This window comes from Athene noctua, chromosome 2 (assembly GCF_965140245.1).
Source record: "Athene noctua chromosome 2, bAthNoc1.hap1.1, whole genome shotgun sequence".
Lineage (NCBI taxonomy): Eukaryota > Metazoa > Chordata > Aves > Strigiformes > Strigidae > Athene > Athene noctua.
In genome coordinates, this window is record NC_134038.1 from 11585543 (window position 1) to 11609827 (window position 24285).

Consider the following 24285-nt stretch of genomic DNA (forward strand, 5'->3'; position numbering starts at 1 on the left):
AACTCTGTGGAAATTCATTAAAGAGGTCGTTTGCCCTGGTCTTCATTTCAGTGATCAGCATCAGAGGTCTCTCCCTGGACTGTCCACTGAGATTGTTTCTAGATGCGTATGAATAAAATAGCAGTAAGAGCAGAAATGTTAATAGCTTAGCTAGTCAGAGAACAGTGGTAGAGTTACAAAGTGCTAAGACCTAATAAATATCTGTGAAAATCTCAAAATTTAGAGGAAACAATTACAAAGTTCCAGTTCAGAAGAGAAGTAGAAACCTAAAAAATTTCCTTGGGGCACAGAAATGGGGAAATAGAAGAGGAAACACTGAAATAAACACATTTGAATCTTCCCCACTATCTATTGCAGCTTCTAGTGTTTCATCATATGGAAATTCTGTGATCTTTGAAGGCCTGACAAAATCCAGACTTTCAGAGTTGGATAACAGCAGCTGCTGACTTCTGAGCACCTGGAAGAGAAGGTTGAAAGTGTCAAGGCCCCAGCATAAGCTGAGACGGTCCAATTTTCCAAACTCCCAAGAGCATAGTGGTGGGATGAGCAGCAGCTCCATAGCCTGCTGGCATGCAACTCCACTGCAGCTGTGATGCTGTGGTGTCAAAGACTCTGTAAGGTCTAGAAACCACTTTGCACTGTCTGCATGAGATATGTGTTCTAGGACTGCATTTTCTGGAAGCCTGGGCTCCCCATTATCATTCAGCAAGCAGAGAAGATACTACACTGGTTCTGACAGAAATCTCTTTGGGCAAAGCCTGTGAAGTGACTATCTAACGGCAGTTGACCATTTTTCCTGTGTTTCTTCCTAAGGAGCCTGCAAAGACCTGGAGGAAGCAAGGACTCCCACACTGTAAGCTTCTACACACTTGATGAGTCCAAAGAAAAACGCAGACTCAAGTGCTGGGAATATCAGGGTCAAACAATTTCTTCTGGTTTTCTATTGAGAAAGTGAGAGAGAAATACCTTTTTTTCTCTGGCAAGGGTTTAATTTATGTGCAAATGTTCTTTGGACTTCTCTGAATAGGAAACCAAAGATGGTGAGGGGAAAAAGAAAAAAAAACAACCCAACTTCTCTCTCCGCGCGCCCCCCCCCCCCCCCCCGGCACACCATAAAAATGTGAACTTTGATTTTTCTCTAATCATCTCACATTTCTGGTGCTTTTCAGAAACATATATTTGATGAAATAACTCAGCAAATGGGAACTAAGCAAATTTAATAAAGCAAGCATTTCACAGAAGTGTATTGCAACTGGAACAGGCCTGCAGGAATTAAGAAACAGTCACTAGTATGGGCCTAAAGGTTTGTAAGTAACTACTAATTTCAGTTCATTAAGAGGAGATGCCTGAGAAGGCCTTCACTTCAAGGAAACAGTAAATCATAAAGGATTTCTGGAAGAGGAGCCTCTTCCAGAGGTAGACATGCAGAAGAGCAAAAGGAAAATTAAAGATCATGAGAATGAGTTACGTCAATAATTTTGAGGACCTAAGTATTATTTGCTCCAGGTCTGTGTCTTAATACTTTTGGGACAAAACCTAGATCTTCTTCCCACAGAAAAAGCTTCCTGAAGTACAGCCAGGGGGCTCTGAATACATCAAGACACTCCTGCCACTGAAACAGATATCTAGGAGTAGACGGATGTCCTCTTCAGTATCAAGACCATTTAAAAAACAATTCAAGCTGTGCAGTAGTGAATAAAAATTCCTAGTTAATTAATCTCAGCAGAAATTTGTTATCTTTTCAGACTCTAGAGTTAATGATTTCTTTGCCAGATGACGGCCTTAACAGCTATGAATTACATTTTTTTCTATAAAGTTCTCATGCAGTCTGAACATTAATTTCACTTGCCTTCAAAATGAATAAAGAAAATAGGAAATAAGTCTTTTCACACCTTCTGTGTTTAAAATTCTTAGCAATGCTAGGACACTTGTTTCTTACCAATCATCATCTTGATTTAAGACCACCTAATATCTATATATTTGTGCGCATCAGACCTGCATGTGTCATACATTTACTACACTAATGCTGACTAAAGATAGTGGAAAGCCTGTCCATGGCCTCATATCAGATCTTCCTCGCTGTGAGAAACAACCTTGGAGTCCAGTCAATGGAAGGTGTAATTTGTGTGTAGGTTTCAAGATTTTAGATCCATTTCTTCCTCTAACATCCCCTCTGTATCACTGTGGTTGCAAAGGAGGCAAGCTTTCTTGAAGCTTCTACCACAGGTGTGTATGAGAAATAGAGCATGTCTGGTTCCCTTAATTATTTCAGCATTATTTCTAGGTTTTTCATCCTTTTTGACATCCTTTGTGTCTCGTATACTGTGGCAGGTACAATGAAGAAGCAAACTGGGAGTTAAGGGTAATAAAAAATTTAAATTCACAGAGACTTAACATCACATTACAACTACCCCAGTGTCACAGCAGTTAGCCACAAAAAGAAGACGGCCAGGTTTAGCTTGTTCCCACCTCCAACTACCCCTTGTATCAGATCTGACAATCACCTTGAAGAATCAACTCTGTTTGCTAAACCAGCAGAAAACAAATCTTTTTTGTCTTGTGTGTGGTTAGTTTCCATGTCAACTCACCACACATTCACATGATTTGCAGATGCTATGTAAAGGAGGGGCAGAAATACGTGAGTGGGACCAGAGAGGGGAAAGTAGGTTACATCCGATTAAACAACATAAAACTGCACCCAAAATCCCCAGTGGCACATCTAAATATACCAATACAGTAATCAGAAGTCTGAATGGGATGTTGAATTATGTGAGAATCCATGAAGGCTTTTCACCATATAAAAAACCTGAAGGAAGATTTGAGGAGTTTTAACTAAAAGTTTCAGACTCTGTATCAGACATCAGAGTATTAAGGCCATAAACACAACACTGAAATTAATCTTTAATGGTTTATTTTAATATGACAAAGAAAATTTAATTTCAAGAATAATAGTAATCAGCATGCAGTGTATTAATATGTAAAGACTGAAATGGTGTTAAAATGGAGAGTAAGGGTATTTTGTCATCAATCATCCTCGTTATTCCTATCTTTAGGATTTGTTTTCCACTAAACTTGTAAAGTTAGTGTTTGACCACTCTATGATGCTGTAATAAAGTACTATTTTTAGCAGCTACATGAAATCTACCAAATGTTAATAGGGTACCTAGCCTATAGGTGTAGTTCGTGCAATACATAGAAATTGGACCATAGAGGAGTTTAAAAGAAAATTAATCTTAGTTCTTCTTTTAGAGGAAAAGGTTAAAAAAAATCTAAAACCTGTTATTAGAGGTCTTGTTTTTCATTGTATAATTACAAACTGTTAAAATCTCCATGTACGTAAGTTGCAATGAAGAGTAGTACTGAAGGGTGTTTATCTTCTATCTTGTCTTCTGTACTAGATAAGCAAACAATACTATTCCAGTCATCTGAAGACCTTTCATACAATTGCAGAAAGCTGAACCTTAGTAAAGAATGTGGATTTAAATGCTCTAGATTTGTCTCCATCTTTATTAAGAATATGCAGTATAAAGTAGAACTTGTAAAGCATTTAATATATGCATTACTAAAAACTTTGCTGGATATAAGGTCCAGTCATCATATGAATTTTCAAAAAGGGTTTTGATAAACATCAGTTCAGAAAACAGCTAAGGGGATAATGTGCTTTATCAGCTAGATCTGTCAGAAACATGACTGTAGCACACACAGAGAGTTTGAACTAATTTTAGCAATTAGTTCAGGTATCGATGTTGAAGCTTATACTGAAACATGCTAATTCCTGCCTGTGCCTCTGCTAGCCTTATTAAAGACAGCTTGAGTATCTCTGCAGATACCCACAGCTGCACTCTAGACTAAGCTGGAATGACTTTTAAAGCTAAGGTCAGGAAGAGATCCAGAAACATGACCTCAGTGCAACAGTAAACTCTGCGGACATTGAATTCAACATGATGGGAGCAAAAGTGTAAAATTAAAGATGTGTTTTGCAGAGTCATGATCCGTAAGATAAACTAGCACTATCAAATGCTCCACAGACAACCAGAAGTCCATCAATATTTTGGGAACTGACCCCTTGAGGATCTGGTAGCACTCTCAATTCCATGGCCAAAGAATGTCCACTCATGTAATGAATTTTTTGAGGTTTTAATCTGCCAGAAGAGAGTCATATTGCTTCAAATGTTCATGTTGCAAAACTACTTGCCCTTTCCCAGACATTCACATTGATGTGAGACATAAGCTCACCATGCTTATGCCATTAGTCAGATGGGGCCTTGATGTCTGACCCAAGCATTCTTTTACTGAAAACTGGGCCACTCTTGCTGAATCTGATAGATAAAATATTTACGAAAGGTGTGAGGAGCTCGTTTTTTTAAGATATGACTGGTGTTAGCAGAGTGTCTCTGACTGACATTAGTAATTAATAAAAAATACACTGAACTGCCTCACACAGACAGAATACAGATTTGAGGGGGGGAGGTCCTGGTTAAAGCCATGTTTCTCCTACCAGCAGGTGGTACTGGAATCCTGTTTCTGAAGGACCACGTTCCCTCCGCACTAATTCTCACCTTTGTGGCTCTGCTCTAAAAAACACAGAATTGCCATGGTATGAAAAAAAAAGAAGCATTTGTCCTTTGGCAATAGACTCATTACAAAGTGCTGGTTCAGCAGAGCAGGAGGAGAAATAGAGGACCTGACTACTGCTACAGAGTACTCCCTCCAGGTTTTCCAGTAAAAGTTTGACATTAGAAACCAGTTTCTACATAGACTAGTTGTTTCATTTGGCAGAATTACGCATGTGCAAAAAATAAAACGTTTATTGAAGCTTCTAAAACTTAAGCAGTTCCAGTGAGGATGAAAAGCTGTCTATTAACCATGTATTTGCTGGGAAAAACATTCATTGTGTTTAGAACAAGGATAAGGTCCATGGCTATCCTTCATGTCACAGTTGCATCTGCAGACCTTAAGAATGTTATAAGCTTTATTCAGTAAACTTACCAAAGAAATGGAGAGATGACAAGATTTGACTGGGGGAAATGAGAATTTGGCAGCGGTGATGACATGTAGGTGGAGTCTACACAAGAGACCTGCTCTGCTCTGTGGTGACTAGCAGCACAGTTCTTTGCTACCAGTCCCATGTTCTACGTCATCATGAACACCCTTCCCCTGCCCCAAACTTCTCTTTTGACAAAGCTTATTTCTTTGGGACAAAAAAAAACACACTTTGAAACCTGCAAACATTGCCTCTAGTGGGAGAAGCTACTACTGTATCCAGCCCAAAAATCCTGTCTAGATTATAGGGATTTTTTGTTGTGAAACTCAATAAGTATTTATAATCTTGACTGCTTATAGGCTTAACTCCCACCAAGTTCTGAGGACTTGTCCTATGTGCTTTAGCCATTAGCTTATAGAACAAAAATTATAGTCTTGTCCTTCTTCCCTTGAGCACTACGATTTGTTCATTAGTGTGATATTATTAATTATGTAGCAACAAGAACTCACTGGGAAATTTTCAGGTAACAACTATTCCAATACATTAAAAAATGTTACGGTCATTTCCAGGACAAGGGAGCTTGATCATTACCACTGTTCATGATCCCTAGCACAGTTTGGGTCTGTGCCAGGTATCATTCTCAAAGAAAAATCCCCAGGCACGATTTAGAAGACCAAAGACCATTCCTACAGGTGGTTTGGATGTAGCCAATTCATCTGATATGATAAAACAGATTAGTTGTAGGAGATGGGGCATTTGGGCTCAGTGTCTTTTAGTACAATTGGGTACAATAACTGTGAGTGAGGGAAAAACAAGGCAATTTGTTAGTGGTTTTAAAACCGTATTTATCATTTTCATAGTCAGATACATAAATAAATGCACAGGATGTTGCTATCATTAAGTATCTTGATGCCAAGTCTCTGTGGCTATGTCAGTCCCTGGATGGGACAGCCGATGCCCAGACAGCTAGACTGCCCCTTCACTCCTCAGTCAGGCTGACAACTGCCAAGAAACCTGTCCAGGAGAGCTATCCATGGATGATGGTGTGACTGAGCTTTACCCCATGCTCTGACTCTTCATGTTGGCAGCTTATATGAACTCTGCACTCTGGAGCCCTCTGTAAATATGGACAGTACAGCAGGATGAACATTATACCGAATAGCTGTAACACAGTATACTTTCTTATCTATTTTCACATACACAGAATCACACAGAATCATCTAGGTTGGAAAAGACCTTGGAGAGCATCCAGTCCAACCATTAACCCAACACTGACCCTTCTTGACCACACCAGATTCCTCAGCGCTATGTCGACCTGACTCTTAAACACCTCCAGGGACGGGGACTCCACCACCTCCCTGGGCAGCCCATTCCAACGCCCACCAACCCCTTCTGGAAAGAAATGCTTCCTAATATCCAGTCTAAACCTTCCCTGACACAGCTTGAGGCCATTCCTTCTTGTCCTATTGCTTGTTACTTGGTTAAAGAGACTCATCCCCAGCAATCAGCACCCTCCTTTCAGGTAGCTGTAGAGGGCGATGAGGTCTCCCCTCAGCCTCCTCTTCTCCAGACTAAACCCCCCCAGTTCCCTCAGCCGCTCCTTGTACGACCTGTGCTCCAGACCCTGCACCAGCTCCGTTGCCCTTCTCTGGACACGCTTGAATAATCCAATGTTTCTTTATCCTCAAGCCATGGCATCAGTTCAGCAAGGTGCTGTGAGGTTCTTGTACCTCTACCTCATTGTGAAGCTCCTCAACCAGTGAATGATGCAAATGGAAACAGACCAGGGCTCCAAAATTAAAATCCTTTTTGTGGAAAGCAGGAGGCAGAGGTCCCCAGTCATAGATGAGTTTTGTGCTGGTTCAGCACTATGAAAACTATTTCTGTCCTCATTCAGGAGCTGCAGAAATTTTTTTAACATCTTTAGGTGTGGAGCTGGAAAGTAGGTCAGGTAGAATAAGTGTGACAAGACAGGCTACTCACAGGGAGGTGGAAAGTTCAGCTATTATAAGTACAGTTGTGACAAGTTTAGATTTGGCATTTGCTGATCAGGATCTCTTAAACGTCTAATAACTTCAACCTTCTGAAGTTGGCACACTGAAAGGACAGTGTGCCCATGTTCATCCTTAAAACATTTTGTGAAGTTAATGGTAGAAAGTAAAGGATTTATTTTAGCAGCTGAATATTCCATTAAATAAGCAATTCCAAGGTACTTAGGACAGCATAATATGGTAGTTTCAGAAATTACACTTAACATTACACAGTCAGTTTTAGGGCACTTCATTTTTAACTACAGTGTGTTAATGAGAATGATCTGATTAACAATAAAGCTAACAACTGTGTATGACATGATCCATGCCTATTAAGACATATTAATGTAATGTAATGAAACATTTTCAAATCATAACATTATTTATTATGCACTAACTGTCTAAATTTAATTTTGTACAGAAATGAACAATACTGGTGTTATTTGTTATGTTACTTATAAAATAGCCCCCAGCTTTCAGAGAGATCTCAATTAAAAAATAGTTATAATAAATCCATGATTTCAAAAGTGGTTCCTTAATATTCATATCAGTAAAGCTGGAAATCTTGTATAATTTATATACAAGAATATCTACAAAAGCCAATTAAAACTCCACATTCCAACCAAAGCACTTACAAGCCTGACCACTTACAAGCTAATGGATGTACACGTAGAGTTCATATATTTCTGCAGTCTTCATATCAGACCCCGTCACACATGCACAGCCATACGCACCCAGCTCAGCTATTGTTCATCTCATCAATCAACTCCAACAAGTCAGACCCAGTCTGATGTTCCTATTACATTACAGAAGTTTGGGGTACCATTGTTGCCAAGACTGGCAGCAGGAGGAAGTTTGATTCAGCAGGACACTAACACAGGATTTTGGAGATGTCATTTCTAGCCCCTGCTGTAGCCCCTGCTGGGTCACATGCTCTGCATCATGGAGCATCTATATTTAAAGACCTCAGAAAGATTATTGTTCCCCTTTCCGCTGTGGTATGCAAGGAAGAAGAAGTGATGTTCCATGTTGTTCGGGTACACCTGTGATAAGGGTCACGCAAGGACCCTCAAGTGATTCAGTACTTTCTGTTGTCACGGCCGTAAGTCCCCACTCAACATTCACACACTTAAGATATACCTCAATACTAACTAGGAGGCTGATCTATGAGGTTTGGGTAGCCTCAAAGTAATCTGAGAATTCATTTGAAATGCAGTAATTTACATACTTTATGTACTAAAAGTCTACCAACTCCTGGCAATATTTTTTTTTCTCTTTCCCAGAAATGACAAACTCCTAGTGTATTTAGAGAAGAACCATACTACATGCTCAGAGATTTTCTTCCTGAATGTGTGGACTCCATGCTAGTGCTCCCATACCATAGAAAAACCTTCTCCAAATCCTACCTCTAGCTCCATCTTACACACCACCACTTGCTTCCCTGAAGCAGAAAGACATCAGAGGACCAGCAGTACTTTGTTTAGGTTGTGCCCAAGCCAAGCTAAGCTTCAGAGAACAAAACAAACTTTCAATCTCACACGTCTATAGGCAGCTTGCTGTGATGCTCAGAGCCATGAGACTCTCTTAGGAATAGGCTTTTGGTACAAATTTCCCCACATGGGTGCTGCTTGCACAGGAAACACAGAATTATGATAAATTGTACAATTAATAAAATTACCAAGGGTTTTTAGAATTATTTAGGCATTGCTTTGCAGGGTATTGGACCTAAGGAAGTCATTAATAACTGGGTAAAGTGGGTATAAAATACTTCTCAAATTAGAAAGGCTACATTTTACAGTTCACAATCACTCTGCTGCACTTCATATTCTTCATACTTTATAATGTATATTAATAATAGTAATAATAATCAGATATTCTGAGTTACCTTTCACAAGGAAAATATGACACATATCTCCTGCAGTCATGAAAACTTCTGTGAGATACCATAACTTTTGGAGTTTCCTAGCTTTTCAATGCTTCATCTCACATGCGTCAGACTGTGCAAATGCTGGGGGATTTTCAGGGTGACAGGAGGTGAGGGGGTTCTGATTTTGTTTTGGCCTCTTCTTTTGAGGTGGAGATTTGTTAATTCTTGTTTTGCATATAATTTCATAAGTATTTTTAAGCACAAAATAAGGAAACAAGAAAACCGATGCAGTGTCTAAATTTTACCTGTTCTCATACTTTTCAAAATCTTTATTCTGTACAAACTCTGTGGGTAAGTTTCTCCCTGTAAGTCTCCTCAGTTCTCACCTGGCATCCCTCATACACGGGGAGTTTTACCTTTTTTAAAACTGCTTGTTATCTCACAGCCTAGAATCTTATTTGACTTTCGCAGAGTTTGGTTCCTCTTTGAAATGATCAGCATACCCATAAATCATGCACACAAGTCACCACATAGATATCATGGGTTCAGTGGGACTCTCATATGAAATACTGGTAAAGTTCACATGATATAAATGTGCACCATGCACTAATTCAACAGGGCTTCATATGCACAGGCCCATATTTATCAATCTAAACATGCTTAAGCACCACGTAGTACCTGGTCCTTTCCCAGGAAAATGGAATTACTTCCTCTTTCTGTGCACTGTCACTTAATTGTCATTCAGTCACGCGTCATTTCTTCAGGAGGCAATGTTCAAATGGGTCACACTTGTAGAAGACCAAACCCAAAGCTAAGTCAGCCCAAAGTGAAGGTCCATAAAGAGACATCAGAGATGTCAAGGGTTTTTGCGGCTAGTTCCTGGCTCACACTATTTGGTATGTAATGGTTGGAATGATTTTAAAAAGACCCTGCCATTCTTTGTCAGGTCCACAGCATGAGATGAACAACAGTACAGAGACACCTGAACCATTAGAGACATCATGCAGAATTTACTTATTTATAGATAAAATAAGTTCCCAAGACATATTAGGCTTGATATAGAAGACATTTGCAACCAGATCCAGAGGCATTAAGGCATTTATGTTTAATGCATTCCTGGGCTGCTGAGGCCAACACAGAGTTGTATCACACTAAGTGGCTTGATGTTTACACAATGGGCAAACGTGTTCAGAAACACATGACCATGGCTTACCAAAGTAAGTTTACTACTAGTGGGATATGAACTATTTTGATGTGCACTGCAGCCTGGCCCAGAACGAGGAGACGCCACAGGCAGTATCACCCGCACCTGACAGCAAAAGCTTGGAAACCTCTTGCTTACAAATACTGGCATTAAGCTCATGTCTGGACAAGATCATTTCTCATCCCAGGAAATCTGATGCCCAGAGAGGGATGTCCTAGATAGCTGTGTGCTAAAGAACAGAAGAGAGCCCTTCTGAAGCATCTCTCAATAGGGTTTTCTCTTGGGCAGCTGTTTGCATTTCTTCTTTCAAGCAAGGGTGTGGGTTGTTTGGTTTGTTGGTTTTGTTGTTGGTTGTTTTTTTTTTTTTGGGGGGGGGTCCACTGGCAGCATGTGATTTCATTAGACATGTGAGTAAAATGGTGAGTTTTGTGTCTTCCTCCTGTGAACTCCCCTCCCACTTACCCCATTTCTTCCGAGAAAGACAAGCTAAAAATGGCTGCTTGAGATTTTCCTTTCTGTTGAACTGAAAATGAGAGAAAAGCTAAGACTTTCTGTGCACAGCTGTACTTTCCCAATCAATAAAAGCTGATCAAGAGACTGAAATGCTCTGTGCACAGCTACAGCCCTGCATTTCCTGCCACTGCCTGAGGTGAAACCTTCCATTGCCTGCTGCGATGATTCATTTCCAAAACTTCAGTTAACTTATCACAACGGCAGGTGACTTCTGATTTTCACTAGTGTCTTTTCCCCACCCTTGCTTTCTTTTATTCTTTTTCAATTAAAATGTGACTCACTGTGATGGAATTTTGTCAGAGTACATCAACCCCAATCCTCTTCCTCCCCAAACCCTTCTCCTAATATATCTGTCACAAATTTTTATTTTAAGCCTCAGTATTTGGTGCTATCATTTTGTTGGATATGTCTGCAGCTTCCAGAGACTGAATTCAGAAGGGCTCTGTTGTACCAGGTGCTGTACAAACATAATAAGACCTTACCCCAGGAGCTATATTTTAAAAAAGGTATTTCAGTCCTTTAATGATACTCTTTCTCTATTTTTTTTTTTTTTTTTTTTTTTTCCTTCTGTTTCTCTTGCTGGTGCTCTTATGACATCAGTAGCCTGGCTGCAAACTTGCTTTTTACTACCATCACAGCAAACTGTATTGTCATACAGGAGACAGCAGAACTAACCCGGATTTATACTTTGGGTAATTAACAGCAGGATGTCTTCCCCTCTTTCACTCATTAAAAATTAGTCATGATGAAATGCTATGATAGGTGCAATAGGAAAACCTTTTGAGGTTAGAGATCCAATAAACATTCCTTCCTTTTTTTTGATTCTGTGTGATACTACCTGCTTTAAGAGACTTTAATTACTGATTAGCTATGCTGTGCATTTGTTTTGTTATATTCATCCCTGCTTTCTGCTGGGATTTCAGCATCTGTTGGGGAGGAAACCTTGGAATAAAGCCAAAAAGCTGTAGTAAGAGGTGTCAGTGATGCTCTTTTCAAGTCAGAACCGGACCATTGACAGCATTTGATGGTAGCTACCCCACTGTGATATTGCCCTGGACCACATCCTGGGAATGTGACACCGCATGTGCTCATCAGAGCTCAGAAGTCCCAACAATGAACAACAGCACATTAAGAAAAATTCAACAGGCTAAGTGAAATTAAATGGGTTTTTTAAGGCACTTTCTTATAAATTGGCCTATCTGATTAAGGGACTACTGAGGAACCCTTAATTTGAACACCCTTGGATGAACTCATAAGCAAAAGCCTCCAACTTTCCCTATCAAAAATTATCTTCACTTCAAGAGATAACAGGCAGCCTACAGGCAGCCACTACTGGTGGTGGAGCTAATTGATGCACATGGCTCCAGGGTGTTTTGCAGAGGATCTCCCCAGGATCTTTACTGTCCTCATCAGCCACACTGCTGCACAGCTTTGTTAAAGGAACTGGTTACCTTCGCAAGACTTTCCCTAAGAAGGAGAGTCTAATCAAGGACGAAAAGTCAGCACCAAATTCTAGTACTCGATATTTGAAAGCTGAAAGTAGGTGGCATTTTAAAGTCTCTTAAACATTTCAGTCAAGCTCTAATAACAGGTTTTCCCACATGAAAGGGTAAATGATCCTGGGTGTCAGGGGTTATGTCTTCATTTCAGAATTAACTCAGATGAAGCTGTTGTCTCTCCCTCCCTCTGGTTCATAGAGAAACCCCAAATCCAAGGGTGTGTTTTCCATTCAGAGCTGCATCACCAGTTGAAGCTCAGGATCTGTTTTCACAAGTGCTGGCACCCTTAGTACTGAAAATGCAGTCACACCATTTGCACACCGAGTACCCCAGTGTTTTCCCACACCTCTTTGTGCCCAGAAAATCACTCCAATTTACACACACTCACATGGGTGGGGGTATGTCTACACCATCACCTCACTCCCCACCTCACCCCTGCTCTTGTTTCACTAATCCTCCATACTGCATAAACAATAATTCACTCCCATATTTGGAAAATACTAGGTAGTTCCTTTAAAAGATAAATCAGTGTTTTGTCTTAGATATTCTACTCTGAGAACATCTCCCAGCAGGTAGTATGGACAAGAATGCACCAGGCTTGTTTTCTTCTGCTCTAAGAGTCCTTCAGAGTCTTACCTGAGGGCTTTACAAATTCAAGCACTCCAGTCTTGTCATGTCATACATACAAGACCAAAATGTAGAATTTCAGTTTCATTCCATGAAAACACCAGTCAGCAGGAATTCAGCACAGCTCACACTTTGAACTGAAAAGAATGGACCAAAAATGACAGCTATGTCTTAAGGGAAGAAGGACCTGCAGGAGACACAGGACCAAGTGTGGTAAGTAGAGGACAGAGCTACTCAACTGTCAAGGAGGCCAGCCTGTCTAGTGTGGATGCAACCACTAGTGGATACATTCATCAGAGTAGATGTAGCCAAAGTAACTATTTAATCCTGTAAAAAGCATTATGGGATACTACTTTGATGGGTTCAGAGATGCACACATGTGCATGCAATCCCTTTGTGGAAATAATGAGTATGGAATATGGCCACACTTTGCTAACTTGAGTTTAGACCCACATGGAATTCAACCACATTTTTGCAATAAATCTTCCTGTGTGAGTGGTAGTGGTCCTTTTAAAGGATTCAGTGGCCACCAGATTGAAACTTTGTTGTGAGTAAAAATATGACAGATTCTTAAATGATGATTTTGCTGAGGGGAAAGGCCATTGGTACCCCCTCATAAATCAGAGTTTTTGTGACACTGTTCTTTAGTTATGAAGTATTTTTCTGATGTGTTATACAGACCATCAACTTTGCAGACAACAGAAGTCAGGGGGGGCTACTACATGGATAACTGACTCTAGTCTTGTTTTGAATGTGGATTTTCTTCCATGACGCTCTTATATTCAAAAGGAGTATAGCATTGTAGTTCAATTAACATTGCAAGATTAACCTTAATTGGAGACCTCCTACTTTCAGTAAAAACACAAACAGTAACAGTTGTCAATCTACCATCTGAAAAATTACCTACTTGCTAGACTGTGTCATACAGCGTGCCATAACCAGCTTCCATACCCAGGAGCAGGCCAGATGGTGCTGAGATCCTGATTTAAGAAGAACCATGAGATACAATTCTGGGGAAAAGATGACAAATTGGCTGTGGTTCACGACAGAGGGCAAACATTCTGCTGCAAGTTAAGATGAAGACATTGCAGTCACTTGCTAGCTTAAGAGTGCAGAGTAGTCTTGTGCATGTCTACAAAGGTGGGAAGGAGTGGAAGATCCTCTCCATGCTCACCCCAACTGAGGACTATGTAGGCAAAAGGCATGCACCTTCAGTGCAAGACAATTACAGTGCCTCCACCATTTCTGAGGACTTTCTACATTCTGGATTTTATCTGTGGACACACTGGAGCAGTAAGGTGGGAAAGTTTCTCAAGATTAGAGAAAAAGAACTCACTGTGCTTATATCTGGTTTATCTAAAACCCCTAGATCTGCACATTTGGCTTGGATGTCTCAGAAGGACAAACATTTGCATGAGATTTCTTCTGATTTTTACTTCCAGAAAAGCCAGAAAGAGTATAAGAATATCAAGAATGCCCTCTTTAGTTCTGCTTTGGGTTCCCTGTAGAAGGAAGAAGTACAAATCTCCCTATATGCTCAGTTAAACATCAGTTTTTCTGGGTATTTTTGTCAAAGCAGTTTCTCCAACTTTAACTGTGGAGAAGCTGTAAACCCTGGAATGGAACAGCAGAAATGGCAGAAATGTTGGGTGAAAGAGGAATAATTCAACTATCCTACCATCATGCCGAGGGAGCCTGATATTGGTGGAAGACTCAATACTTTCTTGTACTCTAGAGTCACTACATTGCACTAATGCACAGACCTATTTACTGCAAGGTATGTATTTCTGGAGACAGAAGAGAGAGATGAAAAATCTCTTCCTGAGCCTGCCCAGAACCTTGTTCAAAGTGACATGTTGACAGTTTTTAGATCTATGCAATCATCTTGTTTAACTAGAAGTTCTCCCAGACCACTTCAAGCAAATTGGAACAGAACATCGCTGTAAGTGGCAGCTCTATACCTCCGCTGTGCCTGACCTGCCAGCGTGGTCCCTGACTGAACATACACACAAGAGGGGACAGGCAACTTCATTTAGGACAAAGAAACATTTACAGCTGCTCTTCTCAGCAGTGAGGCTCTGCTCTCTGATGTCAGTGGCATCTTTGTTTCTTTTTTTTTTTTTTTTTTTCTTTCTCTTCACCAGAAAAGCAGTTAAATCTGCATCAGGAGCAGCATTACTGGAATGTGACTTCTTAGTGTCAGAGGTAATGTAACACGAGTAGCTGGAAGTCTGCACTGCAAATAGGGCAGGAGATAAGGAACTTCTTCACATCTGGGGTGGCCTGCATATCTCCCTCACACTGGCAAAGTAATCAAACGGCTTTGCTAAATGACAGCTGTTGGATTCAACAAACTGTTGGCTCTGTCCCTTTTCACATGCTGTAAATATCCATATCAGAAAGCCCACAACTAACCCATATTGAAACTTTGGCAGATAAAAGTCAAAGGAGAGATACTGAACTCTGATAGCTTCATCCAAAGCTGACTGAAGTCAACCTCTTAAATGATTTGGCATCTATAGGTATCCCCAAATTACTCTTTCATTCTTGGGGATGTTATCAGAGGCAGAAATCTCTTCAAAGGAGGTTTGAAAAGCATTAGTATGGCACTATATGAAGTTGCCTTTCTGAGACTGTGCCCACAGAATCCATAAGACAAGCTGGAACGTACACATCAACTGTCAGCCCTAAAAATCCAGGCTTATTATGAAATAAATAATCAAAAATAAAAGCCTCCCTAGTTAAACTGCCCCTTTCAAATTCACACTGGCGACAGAAACCTTATTACCAATCACGCACTAAGTGTGCTGATGTGAGCACTGCAGATCATTTCTAACATGAGTTACTGCCCATTTTCAATGGCTTGTGCAATCAGTGGGTTTTCTAATTGCTTTGGGGATTAATAACACAATAGGAGGCCATTTCACATTGGTTGACAATTATTTTATCCAACTGTATAAAGAACAGGTGATAAATTAATAAATTATAATCAGTCAGTTATTAAAGCTTAATGGCAGATGGCTGTAACAAGAATAAAGAGAGACTGAGCCTCACAAAATGGTATTTTGATAGTATTTTTCAATGCATTTTTAATGAGAGCCATATAAAATGCATAAAACTTATAAATCATTTATAGAAGAACAAACTATAGAGTTGAATGGTCCAGTTATAATGCTATCATTATATTATTAATATCACAAGATCACACAGCAGCCTGCAAATCTGACTGGCAGCTTATTGTGTCAGGCGGTGTACAAACAGAGAGTGCTGCCCTGGAGCCAAGAAGCTGTGCCGCCATGGCTGGGCGCTGGCAGGATGAGCACTTGGAAGATGACTTGCCAATGTCATGGGAAGATCCCAGGGCTAAAGCTCACTCATCGGCACAAGTTCTGCACTGAAGTTCTTAGCGACTGTTGAACGCAGTCTAGGACTCTGGTATTTCAACTCGAGCATGCATCTATTTCTCAAACATTTTGGGGTGCAAAGAGCACTGTGCTGTGAGACCAGAAAACACCCCGCAGGCAGCTGGGGGAATGGATGTGCAACACCTTGTTTGGGTTTTTTTTTTGTAGACATATGGTATTTCACAGCACAGATGCATGTGCATGTATGTATTTCCTGAATGCCTGTTTTTGGTATAATAGTCTGAAAACGTGGTTGATCAAATCAGTCTAGGAAGTCTATTGTTTTCCTGCCTCCCTTTTGCTTCCTCTGAAACACTGAATAGTCTATTGAATGTATTTTATAATGTCTATCTATTTGGATTAAATTCTCACTCTTTTTAGGTGTGTATTAAAGCTATTTTTGACTGTAGTTGAGCCAGAATGTCAACACTTGTCTTTATTTTCTGGGTTATAGACCTACAGAATACTATTTCTTCCCTTGTACTTATAAAAGCACCCAGCCAAATAACACCTTGGAGTCCTAATCCAAGTCCTATTAGGAACATATAATAGTGTCTGAAGCCTTTACTGGTACTGACTGGCTCGAATTGACCTCAGTCAATTATAAGATAGGGTTTTCCCATGGGCAATTTGGTGCTAGAAGTACACTGCTTAGGGGACATTGATACACATCGGTCAGTGCACACAAAAAATCAAGATCCTCCATTTCAAAACTCACCTCACACAAAGTTTTCTTTAATTCCTCCCTGCTGAAAGTTAGCCAGAGATTTAGGCAAAATGAATTAAATATTCCAGTTCCCTAAAGCCAGATGCCTTCCTCACAAAACAGTCATCATGGGTAATATCCTCTCTGCCTGTATCAAGCCAGAGATAAAGAACTGAGTAACCTCTGGAAAGTAAATTATGCTACTTATCCCAGAGGTAAATGTTTTAGCACTGCAAGACTAAAAATGTGGTTGGCAGCCGAGGAGTCATCCCAAGACATGGTCTGTCACTGTGACCAGCACTGTCTCTTGGCTTCCCCCCACTTCTCTCCCTCCCCTCTCACACTAACATTCTTGACTGCTTGCTTCTATCTTCATCCCACATCAGAGGCCCCGTAGGAGGAAGCTCTCTTTGTTTTCGATGCTTGTACGCCCTTCGAGTCATGGGGAGAGGCTGGCCCTTGAAAAAGAGCCCTTCCCACAGCACAAATCAGAAAACAAAGACAAATACTCAGAAAATATCTTGGAAGCATCTCTCTTACAATGTGTTTGCTGTAACCAGCCTGCAGCTGAACACAGGAAGACCAGTCTGGCACCTTTTGCAAAGCAGTGACACTCATGCTGTTTTTTCCTCAGGCAAGGGAAAAAAAAAAAAAGAGTAGCTCTTCTACACTGGTGCTGGCAGATGGTTTTGGGGAGTGGCAGAGCAGAAAGAGGCTCTTACCAGGTCTTGAGGGGCATGGGCATCCCCTAGGGATGGCCTGGACCCTGTCTGGGAGCAGACCCTGCAGGGCTAAGGGGAAAGGGCAAAGATCAACATGAATCAGACCCAGACCTCATCCGTGAGTGACTTCCCTCCAGCAGGGCTATGCTCCTTCTGCCTGCTGCCTGGTGCTTCCTTCACAGGCAGGTTTTCACTGCACTCACCCTCCCTGACACTTCACTTCTAAGTGTCCATCCTCTTTCATCTAAATGAAGAGTGATATGTGCCAGGTCTCATGTCAAATTGCAAAGGGGCGTCATTGATAGAGAAATATAGATAAGACTCTTTCAAAGTTCTAAAAATTTCACAGAATCATGGAATCAACTAGGTTGGAAAGGGTGTTGAAGATCATCTAGTCCAACCATTAACTTAGCACTGACAGTTCTCAACTACACCAGATCCCTCAGCGCTATGTCGACCCAACTCTTAAGCACCTCCAGGGATGAGGACTCCATAGGTATTAAAAGAAACACAAAAATTTCCCCATTTCCTTCCCCTCTAACACCTGCTTTCCTTCTTCTAATAAAGGTCCCTTTGCTCCGAAGGGAACAAAACCTTCCCTGTGTCACAGAACTGTTTTTCAACCCACTTCATACGAGCTCTCAGGGTCCAGCTGTCTCTTGCAACCACAAGAAAGTGCCTGACTTTTCCAAGAAACCAGCATGGAAGGACTGATTATGTAGACAGTCAAGGGGACCGATCTTTTGCAAGTTCTAAGGAGCACCGTTGGGTCAAAAACATGCAGTTTCCCCAGTTCTAAAGGAATCTCCAGGTAGAGAGCTTATGAGAACACCCTTCCTCCCAGTGGATGGGCATGGAGCAGGGTTCCAAGGGATTGCAAGTGGACAGCTCTGCATTCAGCTGGTCCTGCAGCCCTTGGGATGGCCAGGCAGCCAGGCAAGCAGCCAGACTGGACCCATACCATGGGTCTTGAAAGACTTCTTTACCTCCACATCCCCAACAACCTCAATCCCACACCCCAGCCAGCATTTCCCTCCACCAAGAGCTCTTGCTTTCCCTTGGCTGCAAGCCCTGCGCCTGCTGCACTGAGCAGGTTCATGTGAAACTACTTTTTTTCCCAGTCAAAATGTGCATGATTTTCCTTTTTGAGTAATTACTTTTCCTCAAGGATAACTTGAAACATTTTAGATTCTGTTTCTGCAAAGATCTGGGGAAACTGCATCTCCCAAAAATCCCACATTAAAGCCGTGAATACACAGAGAAACCCTTTATCCACCCCACCCTTTCCCTCTTCTGATTCTAGGGTCTTTGGCTTATTATCATGATGCTACATTTATCTGACCTTTATTGGATATGCCATCTGCCATGCTAGAAACTTTAAAAATCATTTAACTCTGTATCTAATTGCAATTTTCTTCATTGCCCTCCAAATTTAGTGTAGTATCATCTGGAAACATTACAACTTTCAATTCAGCTGAATTACAAAAGCCAATTATACCAATAATAATTTTTTTTTTTTTTTAAGAGAAGATTAAAGGCAAGAATGCACCCAGGATTTCAAGAACTAAAAAATAGTTCCACTCCCTGCAGGTTTAAATACCAGTTAATTTCATATTATATTTTTACCCACTCCATAATATAGGCATCAACCCCAGACTTTCCTAACTGTGTTTTATTCTCCCCCAGCTCACCGTGGTACACAATGCTTACAGTGAGTTTCCTCTTTTTTTGGTCTCCCTCAACAGCAATATCCTCAAAGAATTCCAGCCAGTTAATGAGGCATGCCCTTCCCTTCCTGAAACCATATTAGATATCCTTAATTAGGCCATGCATTTCTAACTGTTCCTCCCTTAGTATCTCAAAAGAGGAGCTGAAGGCTTTCAACTGCACAGATCTGCAGCTTCCCGGTGCATCCCCAGGCCCTTTATAAAAATAGAAAAAGAGATCATATTACCTCCCCCTCAACCCTAAGATATCTCTCCCCCTGAAGGAAGCAAACTTGTAAAAATAGCAGCTATGGCTTCTCCAGTTTCCCAACCAGAGCAATAGCAGCCTAAATAGATGTGTATTTTTCTTTCCTCAGCAAGGATGAGCCTCAGAAAGCTTGGAAATGCGTTTCAGATGAGCACGAGAAAGCAAGGGAGCACATTCCCCTGCTCATACCGATCTCATGTTTCTGTTGTTTATTCTGTTCACCTGAAACTTTACAAGATTATGTTATGGTTTTCTAAGATAGAAGTTTCTTTTGTTTTTCTTTGTTAGGGTGCTCAGTGCTAACGAGAACAAAAACCTCTCCAGAACGTGCAAGACTTTAGCCCTGTTCTGGAAATACCAGAAGCTTCTGGAATGTCTTCTTTTCATTTTTCTAAAGATAAGCCCAAAACAGATGCTTGAAATTCTCTCAGTTTGGAGAAGCTGTGCTTAGAACTGAGATTTGCAAACCATAGCCTAACTGATAAATTCTACCAAACCAAAATTCTCACAGCTTACTCTCCTGGTCCTCTCCTGAAATAAGCACAAATCTGGCCCTTCTCTACCTGCAGTTACAGTATTGCCCATTCCTTTTCCATCCCTTTTGAAAAAAAAAAAAAAAAAAACAAAAAAAAAACAAAACCAAACTGGTTTTCATGTTTAACCAACAGAGAAAACTATTTTCTATGGAGATCACTTTCTTGCTTCAATCCATCACTAGATATTTTACTGATGAGGGGGCATCTTGTTCAACAAACACAGCTATCTCCTCTTATTTTCTTGATCCAGGTATACATTTTTCTTGCTTGGTGGGACTAAAGATGAACATAACATTAATTCTATACAGGCCAGCCCAAAAGGGATAAAAGAGTGAAGTCTAATATCAGGCAACTGTGATAGATGTGTGCAAGATCCATATGGAGCTGAACCTCCCCTAAGCTGTGGGAGCTATTCATCTGACTGCAAAACTTTACAGGCTCCACAGCAGTTGCAGAAATGAACATCTGGTGCCCAGAGAAGGCCACACGGATCTGTGAGACTGGGGATTAAGAGGTGTGAAAGTCAGTGCTAACAACTCAAACGAAATGCCGCAGATGGGGAAACCTGAGTTCAACACTGAGACTGTGATACTCAGTCGAGAGGTGGAAGCAGGACAGCTGCTTCAGGGGCAGGGCATGGTTTCTGCCAAAATTAGCTTCCTGTTTACTGATGACTAACATTGCTTTATGCAAATTACACAAACAGGACTGAAAGAGTAATTTCTGTGACCAATATCTGCACCATAAAAATTATTGTCCCAGAGGGCTCCAGATTTTGCCATCGTTCAGTAGATGGGTGACAATATTGACATAGGAAAAATATTGGATGTGTCTCAGCTCAGGGACTGTTTGATCTCAGGGACAGAAGCTACTTCCAGTACTCTGAAAAATGTAAGAATTTATTTACTTTTCAAAAAACCTTGCAAATACCCTTGATCGCATTTAGCAGTGGTGATTTTCCTGCTTCACGTGGGAGATGCGAGAGGAAATATCCAGAGGTTGCAACCTTTCAGCATTGTTAAGGACCTCTGAAGTACAAAATGTCAAATCCTATAGAATTACCGAGTAATCTTAAAATATATTAAAAAACATAGTTAGCAATTGATTGTGTAATGATGATCCACTGAGAAAGACATTATTTGTTACCTTTGAGAAAAAAAAACAGTGTTCCTGAATCCACTGAATATTTACCACAGTTAAAGGCAGCCAAAACTATGTGTGATTATTTCTATGTGGGACAGATTCACATTTACCCCTATTTCTTACAAGCACTGCCATCAAAAATACCTTTCAATTATGTTTGCACGTCAAGAATAATGATTCTCCTCCCCTTGTCATTTCTTCAGATCAGTGTGAGAGAAATTTAAAAACTTTCTATAAAAAAGCATATATCTTATCTCCAACACACTCGCTTCTTTGCTGCTTCTTTTGTTGAGGACAACGTTTGGCTTATCTTCTTATCTCTGTGTCTATTAACAATTTCTGCTTTTTTTCAGTGAAACACAGACAAGACACATCATGATGTAAAAACACAACACAGTCAGAGCATTTCAGTTTTACCTCAAGGTAAATTCATAAAGGTCAATGTCAAATGTGGGTAAGAACCTGATCCTGGGTAAGTCAGTCTCGTATTTAAGGTGAAGTGCCTTTTCTGTGCATTCATCCTGTGTGGCTGAACGGTGCAGGGTACCCACCTTTGCAGGACTGCCTGCTCTAGCTCTTTATTCAACACAATGAAATGCAACCCTTTGCAGAGGAATTTCTCAGGGTTTGATGTCAGGAAAAGCCCCCTTGCCAAGATCTGGATGTTTCAAGTAGGTGTGCACAGCTGAGGCTGATACTTGCCCCCCCCCCCGCAGCTGAATCCCCACATCCCTTGCTGGGGTTTCGCCACCATTTTTGGATGGATGGGTGCATGCAAATAGCCACCTCTTTGCTGCTTGGGTTTGGTTGTGGTTTGGGGGGAGCTTTTTCATTCACATTTCCTGTGTTACGCTTTAACTTTTGTCATTGTCCATTCTCCTTTCATTGCCGTGGAAGGACATTTCTTTCATTTCAGCATTTGGTCACATCAGAAGCAGATAACGCTGTGGGAGGTGGCGGGAGGCATGACTCACCCTTGGAGGTCACCCGGCTTTGCAGAGAGGGGGCATTATTGTCTCACCTTCCTCCTTGAATTCAACATCCCTGCTGTGCCAAGTAGCGCTGCCTGTCAGTCCTGCCTGCCCTCCCTCCCGCCTCTCTGCCATCACTGCTGCTCTCCTTACTTTCCTCCTCCTGAGGAGAACAGAGGTCAAAGGAACCTTCAAAACCAAATTCATAGTGGAGCTTACTTTGGTGAACCACTTCTGAGAGAGCTGGCCACCCAGTGCTTTCTACAGGCATGAAGCCTGCTGGTCCTGTCCATTCACATGTTAAGTGTAAGTATGTGGAGCTACGGCATCATCTCAGTACCTGTGGATTTGCTATCACAAGAATTCACACCATTAAGGAAAGACTACTCTCCCTTTTTCACAGAAGAAAACTGCGAGTCATGGTTCAAACACACAAACATTAAAAATATTGGGTTTACTATATTCTACTGACTTTTTCTAGTCTATCAAATGGGAAACCCCAAAGACACATACTGAATCGACACTGTCTCAATACGGCCCTTATCTAGTTTGACAAATTATAAAATAATTCATAAAAGAGGACAAATAAGAGTCAAGTCTCCACTTCTTTCCCATCCCACTCTTCACCTCAACTGTTAAAAATGTTGCCACAGCAGAAGTAGAAAAAAGTAATCAACTTAGAGGAGTTGCTATGGCATGTAACAGGCAAACTGTGCTGGAGTCCTGAAAAGCCCTTAAGTCATTCATAGGTGGGAGTGGAGCTATTGCAGTAATAAGCATTTATGAAAAACCCACCCTCAAAATCGAATTGGAAAAACCATTATGCTTCTCTTCCTGCTCTGCTCTGGAAATACAAATGTCTCCTCTGATATGTCACAGGCATTTCCTTGGAAAAATTTATGTGGGAGTGAGGAATTCCCAGGAACATTTCACTTCAGACCAACAATGTAGAGAAATAAATAGCCTTCTAAAGGCAATTTACACCATGAAACATACTTGAGTTTCTAGACCACAGAGCCATCTGAATATTGGATCAAATCTGGCTCTATTCTTTGAGTATACTGGTGATCCAGACACTCAAACAAGTACCCTTAAAAGTGTTTCTTAAAAAGAAAAAAAAAAAAAAATAAGCCCTTTACATGCAATGTTATTCATATTATAATTAAAAGCTGATGCAGAATATTAAAAGCAATATATATCCCTCTAAGATATATCCCTCTAAGAAATTACCCAACAGAAGTAATTCCCATGAGAATTCCGTTACCAAGTGTTGGAATTGAGGTTGGAGGTGTGGTGAAGGTTTCTCTTTCTCATTGTTGCCAAGCCTTTTATGTTGTGAAGACTTCAGTTTGAGACATCTAAACATGTAAAGACGTCATGAGTTTAGACTGTCATATCCAGCCATGTTATAGCACTATTGTAAAGACCTAAAGATGTAGGATACTTGTGCAAGTCTGACTACAGAGATGAGTCTATACAAATCAAGTCACACCAGGGCTTACTGTGTCGTTGCTGTTGCACAACTGGCCCTTACTCTTGTAGAAGATGCCTTTCAAGGAGAGAAGCCACTCAAAATAAAACAAAAACTATACCAAAGCAAACAGTCTGCCCCTGAAAAAGCAATGGTTGTGCCTGCAAAGACAGTGGCTGAAGCTTGAAGCGCGGCTGAGGATTGCTCTTACTCATAGCAGAGCCCTTTTGCTCCTGCTGGGGCTTGGCTCTAGCTGGGGTCACATTTACTTCTGCAGCCCGAGCCTCACTATTTTCAGACTGTGGTTGTCGAGACTTAGAAAATAACAAGAGCCACTGAAGCGAATGGTAACTGCCTCCCCGATGAATTTGCAACATCGTGCTTTATACAGCTTCCCTAGCTTCAAAGCCACTGTAAAGTTATTTCTTCAATAGATGGAATCACAAAGGTACAAAATCAAAGTAACAGTATGGTAAAACCAGATCCTGTAGCTTCACATTTTCTTATAAAATTATTTGGCTAACATAAGAAATGGGCTAAATTTCCCTCTCTGTGGAGAAGATTGAAATTCCTAGAATCCACATGCAGAAATAACACAAGAAGATAATTCTGTAGATTAATTAAAAATAAACCT